Source organism: Macaca thibetana, chromosome 12, assembly GCF_024542745.1.
Source record: "Macaca thibetana thibetana isolate TM-01 chromosome 12, ASM2454274v1, whole genome shotgun sequence".
Lineage (NCBI taxonomy): Eukaryota > Metazoa > Chordata > Mammalia > Primates > Cercopithecidae > Macaca > Macaca thibetana.
This window is the reverse complement of record NC_065589.1, coordinates 7,503,198-7,524,961: the sequence shown is the minus strand read 5'-3', so window position 1 is coordinate 7,524,961 and position 21,764 is coordinate 7,503,198.

Genomic DNA, 21,764 nt, shown 5'->3' with positions numbered 1-21,764 from the left:
TTTGCCAGTATATAGAAATATAACTGGTTTTTACATAGTGTCCTTATATCCTGCAATTTTGCTAAACACACTTATTACTTCTAGTAGCTTTTCTGTAGATGCCATGGGATTTCACGACTATGTCATATGGGAATGAAGACTAGTTTACTTCTTCATTTCCAATATGGATGCCTTTTAATTATTTTTATTGCCTTATTGCCCTAGCTAGGACTGCCAGTACAACATTTAATAGAAGTGGTGAGAGCAGACATCCTTGCTTTGTTCTGGATCTTATAGAAATAATTAATCTTTGATCATTATCTATGACACTGAATGGGGTTTTTTCATAGATGTCATTCAGTAGGTTGAAGATGTTCCCTTCTATTTATAGTTTTGTGGGAGTTTTTTTATAAGTGGATATTGTATTTTGCCAAAGGCTTTTACTGCCTCTATTCAAGTGATCATGTGGCTTTTCTTCTTTAGTCTAACAAGTGAGTGATTTTCAAATGTTAGACTAACTTTGCATTCCTAGGATCACCACACTTTGGTCATAATATATTATTCTTCTCAGATATTGTTGAATGTGATTTGCTAAAACTTAGTTATGAATTTTTATGTCTACATTCATGATAGATGTTGATCTCTTATTTTCTTCTTACAATGTCTGTATTTGGCTTTGTTGCCAAAGTAGTGCTGGCTTTATAGAATGGATTGGGAAGTATTCCTCCGCATCTATTTTCTGGAAGAGTTTAGATAGAATTGCCATTATTTCCTCCTTAAGTGTTTGATAAAATTTATCAGGGAAACCATCTAGGACCAGAATTTTCTTTGTGGAAATGTTTTAAACTACAAGTTAAATTTCTTGTAATAAGTATATGCCAAATGCACATATGTTAGATGATTTGAAGCTATCTCACAGTTCATTGATCTTTTTTCTTCAGTTATTTTCCTCTGTATGCTTTATTTAGTTTCCATTGCTTTGTCTTCAAGTTTACTATTTTTTCTTCTGTAGTGTCTAATATGTATTATTCCAATCCATTGTATTTTTCATTTCAGATCTTGCATTTGCTTTTATCTCTAGAAGTTTGATTTGGGTCTTTTTTTTTCTCCTGTCCCTTCTGAGTATGCTCATGCTTTCCTCTCCCCTCTTGAAAATATGAAGTCTATTTACAATAGCTATTTGAATGTTCTTCTATATTCTATTATCTCTGTCATTTCTGGTTTGGTTTCTACTGATTAATTTTTTCTCTTAATTAAAGTTCATATTTTCTTGCTTCTTTGCACACCTGGTCATGTTTTATTGGATATTAAACATTATAAATTTTACATTTTGGGGGACTGGATGATTTTGTATTTCTTAGCATTATTTTAGGTTTTGTTCTAGGACATGGCTAAGTTACTTGAAAACAAGCTCATCCTTTGGGGATTGCTTTTAGACTTTGTTAGGCAGGACCAAAGAACAGCCTCTAGCCATTGACTAATTTGGGTCACTGCTGAGACAGTGCTCACTTGAGTGCTCTTCCCACTGACATGTGTATTGTGAGGTTTACCACTGTGATTGTTTTGGATATAAACTGCTACCAGCCCTGGGAATAGTTCCATCTGCTCCTTTCTCATGGTTCTTTCCCCACACATGAGTAGTTCACTCACGCTCTTTGCTATGGACTGAATGTTTGTGTCTTCCCTTCCTCCAAATTCATAAGTTGAAATCCTAACCCTCAATGTGATGGGGTTAGGAGATGGGGCCTTGGGAGGTAATTAAGTCATGAGTGCAGAATCGTAATGAGTGAGATTAGTACCCTTATAAGAAGAGACATGAAAGATCTTGTCCTTCTCTCTCTGCTCTCCACCATGTGTGGATAAAATCAGGAGATGGTCATCTGTGAGCCAGGAGGCACATCCTCACTGAGAACCTATGCTGGCTCCCTGATCTTGAATTTCAGCATCTAGAACCATGAGAAATAAATGTTTGTTTAAGCCACCCAGTCTGTCATAATTTCCATAGCAGCTGATATGGTTTGGCTCTGTGTCCCCACCCAAATCTCATGTCAACAAAGGGACCTGTAATCCCTACATGTCGAGGAGAGAGGTGATTGGATCATGGGGGTGGTTTCCCCCATGCTGTTCTCATGATAGTGAGTTCCCTCAAGATCTGATGGTTTTGTAAGTGTTTGGAAGTTCCTCCTTTGCTCTTCTCTCTCCTGTCGCCTTGCTTCCCCTTTGCCTTCTGCCATGATTGTGAATTTCCTGAGGCCTCCCCAGCCATATGGAACTGAGTCAATTAAACCTCTTTCCTTTCTAAATTACCCAGTCTCAGTTATTTCTCTATAACAGTATGAAAACGGGACTAAAACAGCAGCCTAATTAGACTGAGAAGCTCACGCATTGATCCATACTCAGCTACAAACATGAGGAAAAAACCTTCTGTCGGGTCTCAGAAATCTTGCTGCCTATCCAGCTCTCTCCCTTCTGGTTCCCTGTCCTGCAAACTCCAACCTCCTTAGCCTGTTGAAATTCTCAACCCTATCTCCTTAGCTTGAGAAGACTACTGGGCTTGGCCTAAGTTTCACATTCATGCATTGCTGGTTGGAAACTCTTCCCAGGGAGTAAACTGGGGCGATCAGAAGTGTAATCTCATTTATTTCTCCTTTCTCAGTGATTTCTTCTCACTGTCCAATGTTTGAACCATTGTTTGATATTTTTTTTTTCTAGTTTCTTAAGGTGGTAGGGTAAATCTGGTCCTCGTTATTTCATCTTGGCTGGAATCAGACATTCTTTGATTACTTCTGTTGACCATATAATTTCTCCCTTTTCATTTAGGTTTTTGATCCGTCTAGAGTAGTGCACCTTTATTGAGTCTATGATGTAAGATCCAGTGTTGTTTTCTCTATAGAATGAGCCAGTTCTCCCAATAATATCTACAAAACAGTCTTTCTCCATTGATGCAGTCTTTACTATACATCAAGTTCTTAATTTCCAAGGAACTCTAAGATCTCTGCTCTGTTCCATTTGCCACTATCTGACCTTTTACCTGTACCATACCATACTGTTGGAATACTTTTGAGTCTGTATTAATTTAGTAGGTCAAGTCTGTTTTTTCCTTTTCTTTTGTCAAGGTTCACTTACCTATTGGGAATTTTATTCTTCCATGCAAATCAATTAGATGCTTAAAATTTTCAAAAAAAAACTATCTGAAAATTTTAATGTAATTGCTTGAAACTTATAGATGATCTTTTGGGAAAATTGACATCTTTAAAAGCTAATTCACCTCCTCCATAGCATACTTTTACATTTTTGTTTTTAGTTTTCTTATTTATTCTTTCATAGCACTTTTTTCTTTTCATAATGTTCACATTTTTAAGGGGATTCTTTGATATTGCATAGTTTTGTTACTGCTGTGAATTGCATATTATTTTTGATTGTATTTTCTAGTTGTATTTACCTATGTAGAAAATGCTGTTGTGTTTTTGTGATTTGATCTGGTATCAAGTTAAATTTTCTAAACTCTCTCATTGTTTCTAAATAGTCAATTCTGTTTATTTTTTAAGTGTAGTGTTGGAGAGAAACTTTTTCCCAGAGTTTTGTTTAAAATGACAACACAGATCTTATTCAGACTATTGGCAGTAGGAGGGAGAGAGTTCAGTATAGAACTGAGCTGAACTCTGTGCAGAGATGACTGGGTATTTGAAGAGAGAATAAGAGAGTAAGAAGAGAGAATGAGAGAGTAAGAATAAACAGGGATTCCAGCAGTCAGGAAAATAGACAATCGCAGAAGATGATGGTGGGTGGATCAATGTTAGGCCATCTGTGTCTGCCAACTAGTGTTTATCAAACTTAGGTTCCTACCTTCCCACAGAGATGGGGAGGCAGAGACCCTATATTTCTTGCTGATTACATGTCAGCAAGGACCTGGCTGGCTCCCAGGTCCTTAAGAAAGACATTCCTATGTTGTAGAAGATGCATCTCAAAGGAACAGAGACAGGATTTACAAATGCAAGTTTCTAAAGTAAATGCTCTAAGAAAAGGGAGGTCAGTGGCCCTTAGACAGGATTTGGCTGGAACAAACAGTAAATTCTTCTTGTGGTGTTGAGCTTTCTCAGACAGGAACTTAAGAAGACTGGGGCTGTCATTCTAGGGACATGGGCTTGAGCTGAAAGAAACTATCCAAGTGTATGTTCAAGTCTCTTTGTGTGGAGGGTGGACAAAAATCATTTTATGTGATTTTTGTGATGAAAGTTTGCAGTTCTCACAGGCCAAGCTTGAGGCCTAGTAGAGAAGAGGGCTCAGTTTGGTCATGGAGAGAGTCTTAGTCAATAGGATCATATCATTTGCAAAATGCAGTTTTAAATCATTTCTTCCAAACACTGTAACATTTTTCTTTTATAATTGTCTTATGTGTCAGTACCACCAGTATTTCTTCAGATACTAGTAGCTGAAATATTTTCATTAAATAATGGCTGGGCTCATGCCTGTAACCCCAGCACTTTGGGAGGCCAAGGCAGGTGGATCACTTAAGATTGAGAGTTCGAGACCCGCCTGGCTAACATGGCGAAACCCCATCTCTACTAAAAAAATACAAAAAATAACTGGGTATGGTGGTGCACACCTGTAGTCCCAGCCACTCAGAAGGCTGAGGCACAAGAATCCCTTGAACCTTGGGGGCAGAGGTTGCAGTGAGCCGAGATCACACCACTGCACTCCAGCCTGGGAGACAGAGTGAGACTCCATCTCAAAAAAAAAAAAAAAAAAAAAAAAAAAGAATTAAATAATAAATAAATAAAATAGGATGTTTGCTGTAGGTTGTGAAGTTCTTCTTATTTCCTAGTTTGCTAAGAAGATTAAATAATATAAGTAATTATTGAACTTTATTAAAGAGTATTTTCTGACTCTATTGAGATAATCTTAAGACTTTTTAAAATTTAACTAATGTGTTAGTCCATTCTCACACTGCTAATGAAGACATACCCGAGACTGGGTAATTTATAAAGAAAGGGAGGTTTAATGGACTCACGTTTCCACATGGCTAGGGAGGCCCCACAATCATGGCAGAAGGTGAAGGAGGAGCAAAGACGCATCTTACATGGTGGCAGACAAGAGAGCATGTGCAGGGGAACTCCCATTTATAAACCATCAGATCTTGTGAGACTTACTCACTATCACGAAAAGAGCCTGGAATAACCTACCCTCATGATTCAGTTACCTCCCACCAGGTCCCTCCCACGACACGTGGAGATTGTGGGAGCTACAATGCAAGATGTCATTTGGGTGGGGACACAGCTAAACCATATAAACTAACAATGTGGTACATATATTCTTAGATTCTTCAGCTGTTGAACCATCCTTACAATACTCAGATAAACCTCATTTGATTAAGATGTAATTTTTAAAATATCTTCTTAGATTAGGTTCACTAGTATTTTGTTAGGGTTGTTACATGACTGCTCAGAAATGAAATGGAACTATATATATTTTTCTTGTACTACTGTACCCAATTTTGCAATAAAAATTACACATGCATCAAGAAATTAATTTGGCAGCTTCCCATTTTCTAGTATAATTTATGGAAGATAGAAATTATCTCTTCCTTCAAAGTTTGGTTACCTGTCAAACTGAACCTAGGGGTGATTTTCAGGAGAGGATGGTCTTTAATTTTCATTTAAGCTTTTACATTTTTGTGGGTTTTGTTCAAGTTTTCTTCACATTCTCTATTTTTTTCTAGAAATTTATTTTTTTGTCGAGTTTTTACAGTTTATCAGAGCATGGTTGTTCATGGTATTCTCTTTTTCAAAAATCTGTGACTTCCCATCTATTTATTCTCTCTCTCTCTCTCTCTTTTTTTTTTTTTTTTTTTTTTGGGAGAGTCTCACTCTGTCACCCAGGCTGGAGTGCAGTGGTGCCATCTCAGCTGACTGCAACCTCAGCCTCCCAGGTTCAAGTGATACTCCCGTCTCAGCCTCCTGAGTAGCTGGGACTATGGGCACACACCACCATGCTGGGATAATTTTATTGTTTTTAGTAGAGATGGGGTTTCACCATGTTGGCCAGGTTGGTCTGGAACTCCTGACTTCAGGTGATCCGCCCGTCTCGGCCTCCCAAAGTTCTGGGATTACAGGCGTGAGCCACCGCACCTGCCCTGTTCATTCTCTATATTGTTTATTTGCATTTTCTATTTTTGATTTTTAATTTATCTTGCTAGACTTTATCTAATTTTCTTCTTATAAAACCAACTTTTTGTATTGCTAATCTTTTCTATTTTTATTCTCTATCTTGTTGATTTCTGGCATTATTTTTATTATTTCACTCCTTTTTTATTAATATTTGAGCAATATTTTTTACAACTTTCTAGACAAAATATTTAACTTGTTTGTTTGCAATCTTTCCTGTTTCCTAGTAAGTATATTTATACATTTTTCTATATATACTGACTTTTCTGGTTTTCAAAATGTTGACCCACAGGATTTTAATATTATTCAGTTATAAATATTTTACTGTTTTAAGGATGTTTACCCCTAAAGTCAATCTTTATTTAGAAATATAATATTTAGTTTTCAGTCATATGGGACTTTTTAAGTTTTGTTTCTTAATTAAAAATTTATTCCATTATGGCATTTATTGTGGCTTCTTTTTGTCTAAAACATGGTCAATGTTTTCATGGATATTTTTATGACTATTTGAAAATAGTGTGTTTTCACTAGAGTTGGGGATAGCTTTCACACTTAACAGTTGTGTTGTTCAGCTCCTCTGATTAATTTTGACTAATGCATTTCATTTGTTTCCAAATCTGTTTTGGTTTGTTGTAGTTGTTATTATAATTAAGCAATGTATATATACAATAAACAAACAAAATATAACTATCAACATAGTTTTTCTATGAAATTGAAGATAAATCCTGTAGAAACACAAACTAAAGTGATTTGCCTAAAAATATATATGAAATTTAGTGACGAGGTTTTAGTAAGATAATCGTAAAGGTTGGGGAAAAAAGCATAAAATCTGGAAAGATTCTGCACTTAGATTTCTTACGCATGTCCTTAAGGACTTACTTGGCTTTACAGAATACAAAATGATACATCATAAAGAATGCATTCTGGGTGCGGTTTATGCAAGAAAAATGACTCAGAATTCCAGGCAGAGCCAAAGCGTTGCGTTAAGATATTGTCTATTTTAATTTATTATAGGTTTTAAATTAAAATAAAATATTTAATGTATTCATGTATTTTTTATGATTCTCTACTTTTGGTTTTTTGATTAATGAACCAAGTAATCATTCTCATTGTTCAGCTGAGAGGGCATCTACTGCATATGTGTGAATATCAGTCCATCTATAGAAAAGATTGATGGGATATATTCAAAAATGCTAGAATAATTCTAGCTCTATGAAAGAATTATAAATAGTTATAATATCTTCTTGTAGCTTTTGTCTATTTGACACTTTTATGGTAAATTTGTATTATTCTTGTGATCAGAGGGGTAATTTGTTTTTCTGGTTTTTTTTTTTTTTTTTGAGACAGGGTTTTACTCCTTTCACCTAAGCTGGAGCACAATGGTGCCACCTCAGCTCACTGCAACCTCTGGCTCCTGGGCTCAAGCGATCCTCCCACCTCAGCCTCCTGAATAGCTGGAACTACAGGTGCTCACAACACCATACCTAGTCAATTTTTGTATTTTTTGTAGAGATGGGGTTTCTTCAGGTTGCCTAGGCTGGTCTCAAACTCCCAAGCTCAAATGATCCGCCCTCCTCGGCCTCCCAAAGTGCTGGGATTACAACTATGAGCCCTGCTGGGGGTGGGGGGTGGTAATTTTTTAAATAGAAGAAAAAAAGAAATAGCAATAGAATTAGAAGGAAGAACTGATAGATAAAAGCAGTAACAATGTCCAGCACTTAATAGATCTTTAAAGTACTTTTATTTGATCTTCACCAAAACCTTTAGTATAGGTCATTCCTAAAAATAAAATCTGAAAAGTTGAGGAACCAGACAAAGGTCCTCAAGCCTTGTTTTAGTTATCACTTACCCCATAGCAAACCACCTCAAAACTTAGTGGCTTCAAACAACAATTGATTATTATTTCTCAGGGCTCTGTGGATTGACTGGGCTCAGCTGCACAGCTCCCAGTTGGGTCTCTCATGAGGTTGCAGTGACGTGTTGGCTGGGGCTGGGTCATCTGAAGGCTGGGCTGGCCTTCAAGATGGCACACTCACGAGTCTAGTGTTACCAGGGCAGTCCTAGAGAAAGAGCTGAAAAAGCTCATTATTTTCATAACCAGTCTTTTTCTAGTCTCTTTATCTATAGGTGCTCCTGCTTAAAGAACTCCAGCTGGCCTAGAACGCTGCAGGAACTTCTTAATCTTTTGCCAAATACCAGAGGAAGAAAAGGCCTGCAGGAAGCCGGTGCAAATCAGAACCGACAACCCCTTATTACCTTTAGATCATTAATATATCATGATGAGGCTAGGATCCCCAACCCTAAAAGGAAATCGCCGCCGTTTTCTGTTTGTGTGACATATGAAGGTGCGTGTTTACGACCTGCACCTGTGCAATGGGTTCCTCCCTGCACATGTTTGCATACCTCCCTGCCCCACATCGAATGCCTTAAAATTCCCGGCTTCCTGCAGGCTGGGCAGAAGGAGCTCTCCCTCTCCATTCCTGGCCACGGAATAAAACCTGCTTGCCTTTTTTTTTTTTTTTTTAACAATTGGATGCTCTTTCTTTGTAACCAATACAAAGTAGGGAAAGAACTCAGTTTCCTGGTGACACTCGCAGTTGATACTGGCTGTGTCCTGGGATCTTGGCTTGGGCCCCGGAGCAGAGTGCTTGCACGAGGTTCCCTCTTGGCATGGAGGCTGGGTTCTTAAGGATACCACCAAGAGTGAGCCTTCCGAGAGCCATGGGCAAAAGCTGTAGTGAGCCTTCTGCACTGTTCTCTAAACTTCCAGAGCACCCTTTCTACCACATTTGATTGGCCAAGCAGTCACTAAGACCAGCCTGGATTCAAGGGAAGGGGGCTTAATCCCTCCTTTTGACAGGGCATGGCAACATCACAACACAGAAGAGCCTGTGGAATGAGATTTTGCTGGGGCCATCTTTGGACAAGAGAATCTGCCCTAGTCGCATTGCTAAAGATTGCCGGGAACAGGATGATGCTGGTGTTCTTTTTACTGTAAAATACCACCTCTTAATGAGATTTACAGATACAAATTGTATCACAGTGTCTGAAATGATATAGATCTGGTAATAATGTCATTAAAAATGAAGAGTATGTGAAGGCAGCTGCATTTTCTAGTGTAGCATCAAGACTGTTTTGTTGTTGTTGTTGTTGAGACGGAGTCTCGCTCTGTTGCCCAGGCTGTAGTGCAGTGGCACGATCTCAGCTCACTGTAAGCTCCGCCTCCCGGGGTCCCACCATTCTCCTACCTCAGTCTCCCAAGTACCTGGGACTACAGGCACCAGCCTGCCACCACGCCCGGCTGATTTTGTTTTGTATTTTTAGTAGAGATGGGGTTTCACCGTGTTAGCCAGGATGGTCTCAATCCCCTGACCTCGTGATCCACCCGCCTCCGCCTCCCAAAGTGCTGGGATTACAGGCGTGAGCCATAGCACCCGGTCAAGACTGGTATTTTAAAAGTTCTAAAGCCAGGCTGGGTGCAGTGGCTCACGCCTGTATCCCAGCACTTTGGGAGGCTGAGGTGGGTGGATCACCTGAGGTCAGGAGTTTGAGACCAGCCTGGCCAACACGGTGAAATCCCATCTCTACTAAAAATACAAAAATTAGCTAGGCAGGGTGACACATGCCTGTAATCCCAGCTACTTGGGAGGCTGAGACACGATAATCACTTGAATCCAGGAGGGAGAGGTTGCAGTGAGCAGAGATCCCGCCACTGAACTCTAGCCTGCATGACAGAACAAAAGTTTGTCTCAAAAATAATAATAATAAATTTAAAAAATAAATAAAAGTTCTAAAGCCAGTTGGAGTTTACTAACTGCTTCAAATATGCCTGTTATTTCTTCTGTTCCTATGGAGGGTGCAGGGGAAAAACAAAAACAAAACAAAACAAAAAAACCTCACAAAATATGCCTGTTACTTAACAAGGGCTCAGATGGGACTATTAATTCACAGTTCAATGCTTTTCTTTTTTTTTTTTTTTTTTTTTTTTTTTTTTTTTTTTGAGACGGAGTCTCGCGCTGTCACCCAGGCTGGAGTGCAGTGGCCGGATCTCAGCTCCCTGCAAGCTCCGCCTCCCGGGTTCACGCCATTCTCCTGCCTCCGCCTCCCGAGTAGCTGGGACTACAGGCGTCCGCCACCTCGGCCGGCTAGTTTTTTGTATTTTTTAGTAGAGACGGGGTTTCACCGTGTTAACCAGGATGGTCTCGATCTCCTGACCTCGTGATCCGCCCGTCTCGGCCTCCCAAAGTGCTGGGATTACAGGCTTGAGCCACCGCGCCCGGCCCAATGCTTTTCTTAGAGTGGAAGTTGATATGTTTTGGTTGCTCATTGGTTATTGGATAAAGCTATTTTCCTAGGCATAAAAAGAAGACTTAGTAACTGCTTTCTTTATTAAAATTGTGAATTGCTCAAAGCAGCTTCCTGTCCTCCAGGAAATCTAAAGCAAAGCACTGAGAGATTTTATAGCCTCCTTCCTTTCCCCAGAGCCCACAAGAACTATTTTCTTCCCTTCTATCTCTTTTATTTTCCCAGACTGTAATTTCTGTGGAGAGAACCCAGTTCATCGCAAATTTCTGGAAGGCAGGGATGCCAGAGCGTGGCAACATCATTCCAAGGGCCATCACTGGTGCTCAAGAAGTCGTGGGCCTCTGGCCACTGAGTACCTTTTACTTTAAAGACACATGGTTTCTGGGCATGGTGGTTCACACCTGTAATCTCAGAACTTTGGGAGGCCAAGACAGGTAGATCACTTGAGCCCAGGGGTATGAGACCAGCCTGGGCATCATGGCAAAACCTTGTCTATACAAAAAGAATTTAAAAATTAGCCAGGTATGGTGGTGGGCACCTTTAGTCCCAGCTACTCAGGAGGCTGAGGCAGGAGGATCAAATGAGCCTGGGAGGTCAAGGCTGCAGTGAGCTGTGATGGCACCACTGCACTCCAGCCTGGGTAACAGAGAGAGTCCTTAACACACACACACACACACACACACACACACACACACACACACACACACAAAGACATGGTCTATTTGTTTTTGTTCCTTCTGAGTCTTAATGAAAGGCCATTTTAAGTGAGCAAAGCAAGAATCTTTTTATAGATGATACCACTAATAAACATTACTAGTTATTTGTCATATTTGAAATGATGCTCAGTTCATTTTACTCATTACTGTTCATGGCGATTACTGGATACTTGCTTTGCTAATTACTTTTATTAATTGCCATTAGAATTAGAAGTTTACTATGACTAAAATTCAAACCACGCTTGACAAATAGTTGGGAGACTGCCTTTCCCCCCATTGATGGCTTTGCCAGAGCTGCAATCATGGTGTCCTCAGCTGGCCTGCCAAGGGCAGCCTCTGTCCTTCCCTCTGACCAGCTCTGTCCTTCTGCACGTGATGACTCCATGGAAAGCTCAGAGAGGTGTAGGAATGAGCAGGAAGTGTCAGGAAGCAGGGTGGCCCTGACTGCTAGGAAATGGGGCTTAACAGGAGGAAGTGGCTGGCTTGAGCAGGTTTCCTTTTTGGTGGGGGAGGGAGGGAAGGATAAGAAACTGAGATCACAGCAGGAGCTGTGGGGAGCCAGCCAGAGGGGTCCTAGAAGGAGGGCAGAGACTACTGGTGGGAAATGATGATGCTACAGACTGGGCTTCCTGGGGCTCCAGGAGTGCAGCTATGCCTCCAGCACTGTCCTAGCAGTGTGGGGAGCTCAGGGTCAAGCCCAGGCTGCGGTTTGGGGGCTTCTTTCAGCAGCTGCTCTCTCTCACTAATGTCCCTGTGGTCTGCAACTGCTTTTCCTGGTTTGCTTTGATAGACTTTTTTTTAGCGTGTTCCTTCCCTGGTTCTTGTATACCTCTGTTTGGTCTCTTTTCCCTCTTGCACCTCCTTCCTTTCTGATCTCTCAGAACAACTGCCATCAAAGATGCCTTTCTGTTGACATTTTTCTGGATGCAGTATATACCTACAGATCAAAAAAGATTGCAGCTCTTTTGAAAAAAGCAAGCGTGTTTCTTGCTTAAATAGCCCAGTGCCTGGACACATAACAATTTCTCTAGAAGTAGATTGCAAATGACTACATTGATTAGTTCCTATAAGCAGCTTAGCCCTGTGGTGCATAGTGTTACTGGGATCTTATTGCTCTAGGGGGTTGACTTTGTAATTTGTGACTTGTTCTTTGCTGCAGGCTTTGCTGCTGGAATACAAATGAGGTCATATTGACATTTATGCCCAGACGCAAAGGTCCCCACCGACTCTTCTGAAATGGATCCAAACTTTTTCTGAATACTTTTTTGCTCAGGCATTCCCAAATAAGCCTAGAGGTGCTTGTACACATTCATGAATCAGTCCAGCATCTGAGCTGCCCCACAGGTGCCTGTTCCCCTCACTGATAGAATAGACCATCCCCTTTGTATCTAGACTGTGAGGATTCCTCAAGAGAAGGAGGATACAGACTCAGGAGTATCCCACAGAAAAGCTACCTGGACCCCAAGTGTAGCGTCTTACAACTCATCCTTGGATAAGCCCCTTCCAATTCACCCTTGGACAAGCCCCTTCCAATTCACACTTGGGTGAGACTCTTCCAATTCACCTTTGGACAGCCCCCTTCCAGTTCACCGTTGGACAAGCCTCCTTTCAATTAACACTTGGATGAGCCTCTTTCAATTCACACTCGGACAAGCTCCTTCCAATTCACCCTGGGACAAGGTCATTCCAATCCACCCCGGACAAGCCTCCTTCCAATTCACCCTTGGACAAGTCCTTTCCAATTCACATTTGGACAAGCCTCCTTCCAGTTCACACTTGAGTGAGTCTCTTCCAATTCACCCTTGGACAAGCCCCTTCCAATTCACACTTAGGTGAGCCTCTTCCAATTCACCCTTGGACAAGCCTCTTCCAATTCACACTTGAACACACCTTCCTCCAATTCACACTTGGTAAGCTCTTTCAATTCGTCCTTGGACAAGCTCCTTCCAATTCACACTTGGACACACCACCTTCCAATTCACACTTGGGTGAGCTCTTTCAATTTGTCCTTGGACAAGCCCCTTCCAGTTCACTCATGGGGAGCCTCTTCCAATTCACTCTTGGATAAACCTATTCCAATTCACCCTTGGACAGACCTCCTTCAATTCACTCTTGAAGATATTCTTTCAGTTTACACTTGGGCAGGCCTCTTTCACCAGACACAAATGACACCAGGGTTGCTGCATCCAAATGGTGCTCCTTATCACCACTCAGCTGACCCAGAGCCAGCCTTTAGACGGTGGCGTGAACCTTCAGTGCTCATGGTTCCAGTCTCCCCCAATTCTTGAGGTGGATTTCCTCTCAGAATTCCAGGGTCCTTCCTTTCAATTTATAAAGAAAAGGAGGTTTAACGGACTCACAGTTCCACATGATTGGGGAGGCCTCACAATCGTGGCAGAAGGCGAAGGAGGAGCAAAGGCATGTCTTACACGGTGGCAGACAAGAGAGCGTATGCAGGGGAACTGCCCTTTATAAACCATCAGACCTTGTGAGACTTACTCACTATCACAAGAACAGCATGGGAAAAACCCACCCTCATGATTCAATTACTTCCCACCAGGTACCTCCCACAACACGTGGAGATTGTGGGAGCTACAATGCAAGATGTCATTTGGGTGGGGACACAGCTAAACCATATAAACTAACAATGTGGTACATACATTCTTAGATTCTTCAGCTGTTGAACCATCCTTACAATACTCAGATAAACCTCATTTGATTGAGATGTAATTTTTAAAATATCTTCTTAGATTAGGTTCATTAGTATTTTGTTAGGGTTGTTACATGACTATTCAGAAATAAAATGGAACTATATATATTTTTCTTGTACTACCATACCCAATTTTGCAATAAAAGTTACACATGCATCAAAAAATTAATTTGGCAGCTTCCCATTTTCTAGAATAATTTATGGAAGATAGAAATTATCTCTTCCTTCAAAGTTTGGTTACCTGTCAAACTGAACCTAGGGGTGATTTTCAGGAGAGGATGGTCTTTAATTTTCATTTAAGCTTTTACATTTTTGTGGTTTTGTTCAAGTTTTCTTTTTTTTTTTTTTTCCTGTGCCTATTTTCACATTCTCTATTTTTTTCTCAAAATTTATTTATTTTGTCCAGCTTTTACAATTTATCAGAGCATAGTTGTTCATGATATTCTCTTTTTAAAAAATCTGTAGCTTCCCATCTATCCTCTCTTTTTTTTCTTTTTTGAGACAGTCTCGCTCTGTCTCCCAGGATGGAGTGCAGTGGTGCGATCTCAGCTCACTACAACCTCAACCTCCCAGCTTCAAGTGATACTCCTGTCTCAGCCTCCTGAGTAGCGGGGACTACAGGCACACACCACCATGCTGGGCTAATTGTTTTTAATTTTTAGTGGAGATGGGGTTTCACCATATTGGCCAGGTTGGTCTGGAACTCCTGATTTCAGGAGATCCACCCCTCTCGGCCTCCCAGAATGCTGGTATTACAGTCATGAGCCACCGCGCCTGGCCTATTCATTCTCTGTGTTGTTTATTTGCATTTTCTATCTTTGATTTTTAATTTATCTTGCTAGGCTTTATCTAATTTTCTTTTTATGAAACCAACTTTTTGTATTGTTAATCTTTTCTATTTTTTTCCCTGTTTTGTTGATTTCTGGCATTATTTTTATTATTTCACTCCTTCAGTGCTCATGGTTCCAGTCTCCCCCATTTCTTGAGGTGGATTTTCTCTCAGGATTTCAGAGTGCTTCATTTCAATTCATCACATTAGACATACTCCAACCCCTCAGGCATAGTTTCGTATTTCTGAGCCTGAGGTAAAGGGAGATAGGGTCTTTGTCCCCTTTCTTTCTGAGGGTAATCTATCCTTCTTTACATAAAAATAACTGGAGCAACCCTGCAGGATCTGAGTCCCAAAACCGGATTGTGGAGGGAGACACAGGGTCAGACTCCACAAGGCGGTAGGCGAACACCGCACCTCGAGTCCATCTGCTTTGTTGCTTGAGGGTATGGATGATGTGTGGGATGGAGGCCCAGAGCTGTTCATCCCTGCAACCAGTGTTCACACACCCACCAGGGGACGAAAGGGCTCTAACCCCAAACATCATGAGTGGTGTCCAAGCTACCTTCCAGTAGGAGAAATGACATTCCTGGGGACAGAAGAAGATGGCGCTGTCACCTGGTGTGCCCAGAATGTTTGACGTCCTGAGCAGCTTATGTTTCAGCACCTCTCTCTACATAAGATAGGATTTTTTTTATGGCAATTATAAAATGAAACAAATAATAATAGTGGCCAGAAAAGAAACATTACCAGTGAAATTTTTTGTTTTATTGAATTTCATAAATATAATCATACCAGTAAAAACACAAATGAATACAAATAAAGCAAACATCATAATACAAAAAAGGAAATAAGTCCTGCTTTTTTTCCCAAGAGTCTAAAAATCTACATCTTGGTTTCAACTTTGATGCCTTGGTAACAGTTTAGTGTAATATTTTGTGCAAATAATTGTCCAGTAACCAATAAGTGGATGTTAATCAAACTGAATCGTCTACAGAAGACACGGTTTAGGCAACTACTAAATCATTCCACTTTTGTAAATTTTCTTGATTTACTTTTGTTTTAAAACAATTGACAATAACTACAGAATGCACTTCATTTTCAAGATATCATTTAAATTCAACCAGTAGTGGACATATGAAGTAAACCAAATAAAAACATTACACCTCCAAAGTGGCACTGTCTCACTGCTCTAAATTATAAACAAAAGTTAAAACTCCAAGTGGAGAGAGTGGGGTTTTGTTGTTGTTGTTGTTGTTGTTGTTTTTAAACACAGGGCCTTGCTCTGCCGCTCAGGCTAAAGTGCAATGGCATGATCTTAGCTCAGTGCAGCCTCAAACTCCTGGACTCAAGTAAACCTTCCACTTCAGCCTCCTGAATAACTAGGATTACAGATGTATGCTACCACACCTGGCTAATTTTTAGAAATTTTTTTTGTAGAGACTGGCGGTCTCACTATATTGCCGAGGCTGGTCACAAACTCCTGGTCTCAAGCAATCCTCCCATCTTGGCCTTCCAAAGTGCTGGAATTGCAGGCATGAGCCCCCAGCGTCCTGGTTCTTGGTCTTTGCTTCTCCACGCTGCCACAACTGGTTGCAAATCCCCTGTTAGAGGGGTAATGCGTAGACTGGAGTGGGAGACCCAAACTGCACCCCACTGCCACAACTGGTTGCAAATCCCCTGTTAGAGGGGTAATGCGTAGACTGGAGTGGGAGATCCAAACTGCACCCCACAGCCTTATCAAAGCCCATCCACATCACTGGGAGTTCTCTGAATCACCTTCCACGCAGAACACAGTGTTTAGTGAAGTGAGCGGTAACAAAGGTGCTCCGCTAAAGCTTACATGTATATTATCAAAACAGTGACCACAGCAGTTGTTTTTGACTGAAACCTAAATAAATAAATAAATAAATAATTAAAAAAAGATTCTTTTTCACGTGGGAGTATTTTTATTATTGACATTGTTTAGAATTGCTGGCATATGGTGATAATAAAAAGCAGTTGGATTTTAGTTGGTTTTGTTTTTCTTGTTCAACATACTTCAGAAAATGCCCACACCCCTACTATCGTCTGCACCTGGGCAGACCCACCCACTGCCTTGAGAATGCGGCTACCTGCTTTGTAGAAACAAATAAATAGACAAATAAACAACATGAGCCCTGCCTGCGGGATCTGGTTATGGAGAAGGGTTCCTTCTTTGTGTCCTGCCTCAAGGAGGCCTGGTTTTTATTGTTTTGTTTTGTTTTTTCTAAATATTGAGGTCTGAAAATCTCTGAACCTTCCAGGGATAATGCCACAGGCCATTGGCCCCAAAATGGTTGCTGTGGCTCCTGAAATCAACTTAGACATTCCTGTGACAGGTCATCAGAACAGGCTTCACGATGGCTAGCTTGTGAGCTTTCTGCAGAGTTGCTGAAGGCCTCATGTGACTAAACTGAACTATTCACCCCTCTCTGTCTCCCCAGGCCAGGTATCCACAGCTCCCAGAAGCCCAGTTCTCATCCACACCTCCACTGTCTTTCCAACACCCTGAAATCGTACATGAAAATCAGCCTAAATACAAGTAATCATTAATGGCATATTGAATTTCTTTGGGACTGAAGTTAACTATAAACTGGATTACACTGTTCTAATTTGGGACATAGAAATAAACACTCAAGATGGAGCTTTCTTTAGTGAATCAAAGGTATTAGTTTTCAAAAATGGCCCTAGAGTCCTATGGTAAACAGAATAATAGCCCCCACCTGCAAAGACATCCACATCCTAATCCCCAGAACTTGTGAACACGGTACAGCGCCGAGCTGGATTTGGGGGGAAAAGTCCAGCACCAGTAGCTGAGACCCATCAGCAATGGGCAGGGTTGAGGCGGCCCCAGGAGCAGGGAGCCCAGACCCCAGAAACAGCTACATCCCGAGGGCCTCAACTGTGATTGGTGTCGCCAGGGGCTCTGGGTCCTTCTGGAGTCACAGCACAGTGGGTGAGCTGGGTGGAAGGGTCTCTCATCTAAGCCACCATCTCGTCACTGACTCCACTGACTCCACTGACCAGTGTCCGGGCAGTGGAATCTTCTCATCCCCTGGCAGTCTGCAGAGTCCCCAGTGGCGGGAATGGAGAGGAAACTTGATCTACATGAAGTGTGAGTCCACGGTCAGTTCAGAGACTCTTTTGCCTTTCCAGGCTTAATATTTTATGTTAAGAGATGGACTTGTGTCTGCTGCTCATTGCTGCTGTCACAAACTACCACAAACCTAATGGCTTACAACAATGGAAACTTATCTCACCATGCTGAGGTCAGAAGCCTGACATGGGTCTTACAGGCTAGAATCAAGGTGTCGGCAGAGCTGCGTTCCTTCCCGGGACTCGAGGGACAATTCGTTCTTGCCTTTCCTGGCATCTAGAGGCCACCTGCATTCTTTGTCTCATGGTCCCCTTCTCCATCTCAAAGTGTGTCCTCGCATTGCTCTCTCTGACTCTGACCTGCCTCTCTCTTATAAAAACCCTGTGATGGGCCTGGCGCAGTGGCTCATGCTTATAATCCCAGCACTTTCGGAGGTCAAGGAGGGAAGATCACGAGGTCAGAAGATCAAGACCATCCTGGTCAATGTGGTGAAACCTCGTTTCTACTAAAATATAAAAAATTAGTCGGGTGTGGTGACGCACACCTGTAGTCCCAGCTACTCAGGAGGCTGAGGCAGGAAAATCACTTTAACTGGGGAGGCGGAAGTTGCAGTGAGCCAGGGTTACACCACTGCACTCCAGCCTGGGTGACAGAGTAAGACTCTGTCTCAAAAAAATAAAAAATAAAAAATAAAACCCTATGATAACCCTGGTCTCACTCACCTATTCCAGGGTCACCTCCTCTTCTCGAGATCCTTAGCTGAATTACATCTGCCAAGTGCAAAATGTAAAGTCAGATGTTGAGAGATTAGATGTCACGGATTAGGATGTGAACATTTTGGGGCTGGGCATGGTTATTCTGCCTGTCGCTGGACTCTCCTGCCATTTTTGAAAAATACTTTTAAAATATTAGATTTGGTCAGTTCATTTTTCTGTCTTCTAAATTAGAACAATTTTTTCCAGTTTATGTTTGGCTTAAGTCCCAAAGAAATTCAAAATGAAACTAATAATTGCTGGTTATTAGCCTAATTTATCATTTGGGACTTGGCTATACTTTTCATCAAACTAAAAGACGGTGGTGAATTAGTTAATAATTGTTACTTAAAGTGTGTGTAGGTCTTTAAAAAATGATTTGAGGCTGTTTTCAAACTTAAAATAAAATGAATAAAATTAAAACCCAAATGACTCAAAGAGACAAGCAGATTTTACCAGGCACCTCATCTACAGACTGGGAACATCACCTCAAGGCGGTTTGGTTGGTTGTTGCAGTTTCGGTTCAAAGATGAACCCATTATGCTTCCTGGTCATGTTGTCTGACAAACAAAAATACACACGAGGTTGGAAAGAAAATGGATGCCCAGACCTGAGTTGGGGGAGGTGTCTGTATGTAGAGGCCTGGGTTAGGGGAGGTGTCTCTATGTGGAGGCCTGGGTTGGGGGAGGTGTCTCTATATGAAGGCCTGAGTTAGGGGAGGTGTCTATGTGGAGGCCTGAGTTGGGGGAAGTATCTGTGTGCACAGGCCTGGGTTGGGGGAGGTGTCTGTATGTGAGGGCGCCGAGACCTAGGTTCCCTGCTAATGTGCTGTCAGCCTCCCATCCTGAGCCTGCCTACATGAGGCCAGGCCTATCAGCAGATATGCCAACCTTGTCTTGTCTCATCTTCCTCCCCGCTGCTCCCAACTCTAACCTCTTCCCCTCCTCTCAACGCCCTCCTGAAGGCTGTCTCAGGTCCCTCCTAGTAACACAGTCTCCCTCGACCCTCTGAACCCACTCTTTTCTAATGTGACAAACCAGCATGCCACGTGATCCTGCCCACCTCGCTGGGACTGAACCTCCTAAACAGCTCCAGCACCTGCCCCACTCTCTCTATTAGAGACTTTTGTTCTTCCAGAGTTCCTGCCTGGGGTTGGAGACAGGGTGCGAGAGATCAGCCTGCTCCTGGCTAACTGCACATTCCAGATTCCTCCCCTTTGAGACCCATGCTGCCAGCCGCCACCCAGCACCCATGTGCAGCTCACGCTGAAGCACGGAGTAGGAGCCTCACGCTGCAGGCCCTACCTTTCTCCCTCCCTCTGCCCATGCTGCTCGGTCCCAGCCTTGGCCCCAGCCTTGGCCCCAACCCTGTTGCTGCTCCCTATCCTGCCAGCCCAGGTCCACCCTTTGCTTGATTGCGGAGATTCACGGCCCCACAGCATCCCTGTCTTCGGTTGCCCAGCAGCTCGCATCACGTCTCACACACTGATGCTGAGTGGGGCTGCAGGAACTCAGCCCAGCACCGCAGACCCCTGGTCGCCAACTCCATATGTGGCTCAGGCCTCTCGGCAGCTTACACACCAGTGTCCACCCCTCCCCAAGTAGCTCCCACTGTTCCAGACCTCCCCTTCTCTCCCCATGCACAAACCCCACATCCCCTTCCCAGCTCTCCCTGAAGACCCCGATCCAACTTCACAGAGCAAACCAAGATGACAGAGGATCCTCTCCTTCCATCCTAAGAGGGCTTTGCATCTGGCCAAAAAGCTCAGCCTTCTCCTCTTCACAGTTAAGAGTCACCCAGGGCATTGTCCATTGCCCAGAGTGGATAGAGAGGCCTGGGGATGCTGGAATGGGCAGAACCTTCTGACATCTTACACACAGGGGACTTTGAGAGGTCTCCAGGCCTGGAAATTACTCTCAGCAGCAGAAAGCCAGGGGGAATTAATTAACACTAGGATCAGGAGGAACTGAACGAAGAGCCTAAGTCACCCTTTATATGTTTTTTTTTTTTTTTTTTTCCATTTAGTTGCTGTATTCTCAACACTTCACATGCCCAGAGATTGAAAGGGGAATTGTTCTGCAAAGCACATTCGAGATAATGGTGGTCCTCTTCACCACCATTTCCTACTTCCCAGGGCCAGCTGCCTTCACCACGGCTACAGATTCTCTTGGTATCTACCTGCAAGTCTGAGATCACACAGCACCTCCGGATGTAGCTATCCTGGTCCTTATCTAGCGACATCCCCACAGTGCCTTAGGACATGGCTCTGTTTTACCCCTTTGACTCCACAATGCACCTGAGCCCTGTCCTGCCTTCCACCTCCCAATTAGGTGATATGGTAACTTTAGTGAACTCAATAGTCAGTGCCTACATTAATCTAAACTGGTAAATGCAATGCCCAGCTGTGATGGTTAGTTTTACATGTCCATGTGGCTAGGCACTAGTGCCCAGCTATTAATTCAGATGCCAACCTGGGGGTTGCTGTGAAGGTGTTTTGTACAAACGGCTAATGTCTGCAATCATTGACTTTAATCAAAGGAGAGGACCCTCAGCCATGTGAGTGGGCCCCATCCAATCAGTTGAAAGATCTTAAGTAGAAAACTGAGGCTTCCTTGAGGATGAAGAAATTCTGCCTCCACACATCAGTGTCAGCTCTTGGCTGAGAGTTTCCAGCCTGCCAGCTGCCCTACAGATTTTAGACTTGTTAACCCCACAATTACATCAGCCCATTCCTTGAAATAAATCTTTTTGTTATGCATACATACATACCTATGTATGTGTATGTATGCGTGTGTGTCTGTGTGTGTGTGTGTGTGTGTGGCTAACATGTCCGACAGGTTTGGTTTCCCTGGAGAACCCTGATTAATATATCAGTTAAGCCTGGAGTTTATAAGCTTTCTACATCCTGCTGGTTTTCTAGGAGTTAATGATGGTCTTGGTTTTTATTTGCCTAGTTTCCAACGTAATTAACAGTGATTTATCCCCAGATGTCCCACCTAGTGCTCTCTACTCTTAAGTCTCTTTCTGGGGTGCTATGGAAGCCTCTCAGCCTTGCAGGAAGGTCTGGGCCTTGCAGAGTTGGCCTCCCAGGACCCTGGAGGATTCGCGGGGTCTCACTGCCTTGTGGGACCACCCTCTGCACTACTGGATTCTGTGCCCTCTCTTGCCTGCTTTATTCCCTCAATTCAGTG